This window comes from Podarcis pityusensis (genome assembly GCF_964106645.2).
Source record: "Podarcis pityusensis genome assembly, chromosome: 1".
In the NCBI taxonomy this organism is placed as follows: Eukaryota; Metazoa; Chordata; class Lepidosauria; order Squamata; family Lacertidae; genus Podarcis; species Podarcis pityusensis.
In genome coordinates this window covers 57,941,251-57,947,421 of record NC_138028.1, presented here as the reverse complement: position 1 = coordinate 57,947,421, position 6,171 = coordinate 57,941,251, and positions in this window count along the sequence as shown.

The window sequence follows — 6,171 nt, the reverse complement described above, 5'->3', positions numbered from 1 at the left end:
GCCACCTAATCATAAAATCAGCTTACAGTGTGAGACTTTTAAAAGAAAGGTTTCTTTTAGTTTTGTGGCTTTTTTTCTTGTGGGTTTGGAGTAGCTGTGGGTTTGTAGTGGGTTTTTCTTCTTCCTCTCCCCAAGCTTCCTTTTAAAGCCTTGGGAGTTGAGAAGCAACTTTAAAAGCGGAAAAAATGTTAAGGCTTCCTTTTCCCCAGACCTGTACTGTGAATGCAGAATTAAGGCATCTGCTGGACGTGGGGCCTGTGCTATAACAGCTAGAAATGGCCACCCTGGGACATGGAGCTGGTAAAGGTTTCCAATGATATATTTTCCCAGCAGCTGCAGGCATGAAAATGTCTTCTGGCTCCCTGCACACCCCTTTCAGGCTGCCATGTATGGAGAAATGTAGTGTGTGTGTGTGTGTGTGTGTGTGTGTGTGTGTGTATACTTCTCTGGTGGTTCGGAAGATCATGGTAGTAGGATCAGTACTGATCAGTAGGAACATAGCTGGGGGTGTGATGGGCATACGGACGGCAGGATGAACTGCTTGCCTGATGCAAAGGTTGCAGATGATACCTGTTGCCTAGATAGCTTGGTAGGTAGTGCTGGGGAAGAGTTTGTGGTCATGGTGCATGTTGGCACCAACGATACGGGAAAATGTGGTTGTGTGGTCCTGGAAGCGAAATTTAGGTCGCTAGGTAGGATTCAGGTTTCCAATGAAGTGCTTTGGCTTGCACAATAGAACTTCTCTCTTGCTTGTCCCTCCTCACCCCCACTTGCCTCCCCCCTAAATCTGCTCCTGAGGTTTGGGGGGGACAACCCCCTACCAGATTTAGGGGTATACAGGGAGAATAGAGGAAGGGGAAATCCCATTGTTCACCCAAACATCCTTGCACTAGCAGGAGCATTTTGTGGGATACCACCCTCATGGGCTACGATGGCTATGTGCTGCCACGAGTGCTGGAGGTAGTATGCCTCTGAAAAACAATTGCTAGGAATCACAAGTGGAGAAGATGCTGTTGTGCTCAAGTCCTGCTTGTGGGCTTCCCATAGGCATCTGGATGGCCACAGAAGAACGAGCAGGACTAGCTGGACCTCTGATCCATCAGGGCTCTTCCTCTTCTTAGGTTCATATCTCAGCTACTTTATAACCGGAGTTTCGATTCTTTCTCTCTCAACTCAACAGACACAAAATTTCTGAGAGTCTGAAAGCTCGCTGGTTTCTTTTGGGCCATTTTTGATTTTTTTAAAATAGTCTCTGTTAATACACACACAGAGACACAGATATACAAATATACATATATTTGCATATCTAGGGAGTGCCCCTCTGCATTTAGAGAAAACACAGCATTATTATTTTTTGGTACTTGATTTTTGCTTTCAGACGTTTGAGTTCACTATTAAGAGGAAGCAAGTGCAACGTTCAACCAAATGTTGCAATGGTCTCCATCACCCAACAGAAACGCTCTTGTGTTCAGGGTTCCACCTGGCCAGCCTTGCCCTTTGCTGCAGCAGTTACGTGGAGGGCCCTGCCTGGCCAAGATGAGCATTGCTGTCCTACTGAGACTAGTGGGGTGCCACAGGGTTCTGTCTTGGGCCCGGTCTTATTCAACATCTTTATCAACGACTTGGATGATGGACTCAAGGGCATCCTGATCAAATTTGCAGATGACACCAAACTGGGAGGGGTGGCTAACACCCCAGAGGACAGGATCACACTTCAAAATGACCTTGACAGATTAGAGAACTGGGCCAAAACAAACAAGATGAATTTTAACAGGGAGAAATGTAAAGTATTGCACTTGGGCAAAAAAAATGAGAGGCACAAATACAAGATGGGGGACACCTGGCTTGAGAGCAGTACATGTGAAAAGGATCTAGGAGTCTTGGTTGACCACAAACTTGACATGAGCCAACAGTGTGACGCGGCAGCTAAAAAAGCCAATGCAATTCTGGGCTGCATCAATAGGAGTATAGCATCTAGATCAAGGGAAGTAATAGTGCCACTGTATTCTGCTCTGGTCAGACCTCACCTGGAGTACTGTGTCCAGTTCTGGGCACCACAGTTCAAGAAGGACACTGACAAACTGGAACGTGTCCAGAGGAGGGCAACCAAAATGGTCAAAGGCCTGGAAACGATGCCTTATGAGGAACGGCTAAGGGAGCTGGGCATGTTTAGCCTGGAGAAGAGGAGGTTAAGGGGTGATATGATAGCCATGTTCAAATATATAAAAGGATGTCACATAGAGGAGGGAGAAAGGTTGTTTTCTGCTGCTCCAGAGAAGCGGACATGGAGCAATGGATCCAAACTACAAGAAAGAAGATTCCACCTAAACATTAGGAAGAACTTCCTGACAGTAAGAGCTGTTCGACAGTGGAATTTGCTGCCAAGGAGTGTGGTGGAGTCTCCTTCTTTGGAGGTCTTTAAGCAGAGGCTTGACAACCATATGTCAGGAGTGCTCTGATGGTGTTTCCTGCTTGGCAGGGGGTTGGACTCGATGGCCCTTGTGGTCTCTTCCAACTCTATGATTCTATGATTCTATGATCCTGATGGGATTTCAAAAAGGACACCAACACCACTCTTCCGCTGGACCGATGGATCAACCCAATATATAAGGTACGTGTCCAATGGATCTTTTGTGCTAGTGAATGGAGTTGAGGCCGATGTGCTGGTGTTGTGAGTGACTGAGGCTCGCCTTTAACACAATTGAAGCCAGAGGTAGCAGGAGTTTTAAATTGCTTCCAAATGCATCCTTTCACCAGTGCCGACTGTTGGGATTAATGTACACAGATGTTCCTGTTTTATGGACTGTGTAGCTTACTGCCCATTAAACCAGAGTAATGGGAGGCCTCTCCTTGTGCGTATCACTGTTTGGGGGCAGTGGACTCTAATTGAAATCCTGGCTGTTAACTTTATATAAAATGAGGAAGAAAAGGAACTCAGTGGATGGTAAGGTAATTAGTCTTGTAGCTCTGAGAACAGCTGTAGAAGAGAATACGTGTTGGCTAAAATAAAGGGCAGGTGAAGAAAGAAGATACAGTAGGAGTTTAAAAATCTTTTTTTTTTTTAAAAAAAATTGCTGCTGGCTGTCCCATGGTTCCACTGCTGCCTCATATTGTGCTGCAACATGTTAATTAAATGAGCAAAGCTGTTCGCATTTCAGAAACAACCTACTGACGAAATCAATTGGTAAGAGCACCTCATTTATTGCAACATGCATCTTAAATTTGAATTACGTGTGCTTACCTAGTTTCCATAGTTAATCCTTTTATATTTAATTATATTTTAAATTCCTTGATGTTTTCATTTTTGTAGAGAATTGGGTGTGTGTTTTTCAAGCTATCTGTGCAATCGTGCAATGTTATGATTTCCATTCTGGCACTGTGGCATTGCTGCACTTCCCATTTCTGTCCCTTTTCAGTATTTGGAGAGCAGTCCTATGTTACTTTACCTGCAATGAAGCCTCATTGAACTAAGAAGGGCCTACAGCTGAGTGGACAAGCATAGGAGGTTAAACCTTCCCATAAAAACGCCTCTCTATTTCTCAGCAGTGCTTCAATACTGAACGGTACTGACTCTGAGGTTGCAGCATCTCTGATCTATTTGAAACACTTCCTCAGCTATATGCAGCGTAACCTTTCACATGTGAACACACAGCAAGATAGATACTTCTGCAATTTTTGCACGTTTTAATCATCTTCAAGATCTCCAACTCTTCCTGCCTTTGTTTTGCCAAGATCAACCAGCAGGGGGAACTGTGATGTGTTAAGATGATACCATTCCAGCTGAAAAACCTTTCAAGGCCAAAGCTTGAGTCCTCCACACTTGAGAACTGTCAATTCATTTAAAAGGGTTGGCAGGCAGACTTTTGACATTGCCTACCAGGGGTCATTCCCACGGCTCAGAGCACCACCTGCAACTGAGTGATCTCAGAGGGGTAGGAGCTGGGCCATTAGCCCAGGTAACTCTCACAAACCTTGGCTGGAGATGAGAGAGTGTTCTGATTAATTAGACTAAAATGGCAAAGCTGTGTCGGGCCGGTGCTGTTCCCAGCAGGAGGCTGGGAGGTGATGTGACCTAGTTGTCAGTGTGATCATTCCTCTGCGTCAGAGAGCCCTGAATGGTTTTGACAGCTGGCAGCACCTAGCTGACTTGTGGGAGAGGTACGTTGCAGGACTGGCGGTGCCCTGGCAGGAAAAGAGGAGAACGTTAATGGAGCCTGTTCTTTTTGCAGCAGGAGAAATGACAGCCTGGTGACACAAGTGGTGAAAAGGGAGGAAAGAGCAGAGGAAATCACCTCTTGGTAATTTCTCCCCTGTATGAGGGGAGTGGCTTTTTTATTTTTATGAAAAAGCAAGCAACGGATTTGCTTATGGTAGCCTAATATTTTTGCCAGGTTATTAAGCAAACATGCCTTTGGTTCAGGAATTTTGAAGAGGGTGACAGGTTCCAACTCTCAGGCTCCACGTCCTCACCCCCCCCAAACACATCAAAACTTCACCCTCTGATCCATCATCCCTGCCTAAGTCTAGCTGTAGCTACAGCATTCGATGACGCAGATTCTAGTCCACAATAGCTCATGCCTTCATCCATTTGATAGGATTTAAGGTGGCAAGAGACTCTTTGCTGCAACAGCATAATTTGCTGGAAACTTTAGACTCTGAAGAACTCACCAGGGCTGCTTTTTGCTGATTTAAAAAAAAAAAAACCCAGTCAATGGGCACAATTCCACTAAAAGGGTATTTAAGCATCCCAAGATGCCAACCCTCAATGGTGCCTCTGCCTATTGGTTCTGGCATTCTGGATTTTTTGTATTCCTACGGCTTTTCATTCATTTCCTGTTGTTCTCAGATGCAGTGCTCTTGCCAATGAGAGCCTCTCTGTTTACGTTACAAGGCTTCAGGGAGCTTTTTAAGCTGAAGCCCCCAAACCGCCCCCCCCTTTGTCCATCTTTTCTCCCTTCCTTTGTTAACTAACCCCCAAATGGCTTCTGCTCTGGGCCTACTCTGATAGCTGCAGGCCATGTCAGGAAGCATCAAGCTTCTAAGGGGGAAAGGAGGGGGGGGAGGGGTTTCCTAGGGGATGTGCATGGCAGTGGAAGCTCATTCAGGAGCTGCAGACTGTGGTTATAGCCAAGCCCCCTGGAGGATACAGTGTGCATTCGGCTTGGCAAGTTTGGGTTGCTCTCCTAGACTGTGCTTATGGCCACAGTCCGTAGAGACATGTGTAGGCTAGAGAGAAAAACAGGAACAGCCTGAATTTTGTGTGTTTGCTATGGTGCTTTGTACTGACAAAGAGGCAAGCTGACTTGAAAATGAAAACATAAATTAAGGAGCTTTCCTTCTCGGCAGAAAGAACACCTGCAACAAAACAAGCAACATTCCAACTACAGATACCATTTTCTTCCTTGCGCACATAATAAACCCCTTCCAGCCTTATTTGGATTGTAACCCATGGGCGGTATTTAATGCTGCACCTCGGCTTCTATGCACATAATAGGACTTCATACACCCTCAGAAATCTGCTACGGGGGGACCATGTGGAGCAGATTTTGGGGATGTGCTAGAGGGAGGAGAGGAAATGGAGCTCCTGTTGCGTCAGCGAAGCTTAAGTGTGTGGAAACTTAAGTTCCTCTAGAAGCAGCCACTTTTTCATTGGGGCTACTTTCTGTCTAAGCCTCTGGCCGAGCTGCTGGGTCAGGAACCGGCCCTACCGTTAGGTGACGTGAGCCAGCTGCTAAAGAGTTTGCGTGTCCTGAAAAGACAGCAAATTCTTAGCTATTTAAATTATTATTGTTGGGCATTTTTACTACTAGGGAAGTGGGGCGAGGCACTTGAGTGATTTGATCTGCTTCAGGTGCCCATTACGTACCTTGACTGGTAGAAGGTGTGTAGGGGGAGTGATGACATCATTTGCTGTTCTGCCTCGGGCAGTAAAATGCCTTTGGCCAGCCTTGGTCTACAGGCTTCAATTGAGTCAAATGGATGTAGGGGCTTGAGACCACAGGTGCAAACTTAAGCATGCAAATTTCTACAGAGGGGATAGCAACACTTACCCTGAACTACTGGCCATCTCAGAAGCAGCAAGGAAGCTCTGCTGTAAGGATTCTTTCAGCTGAAAACCAGCAGCTGAAACCTTTCCTGTAAACCTCAAAACTCCATTCCTTGCTGAAAGCT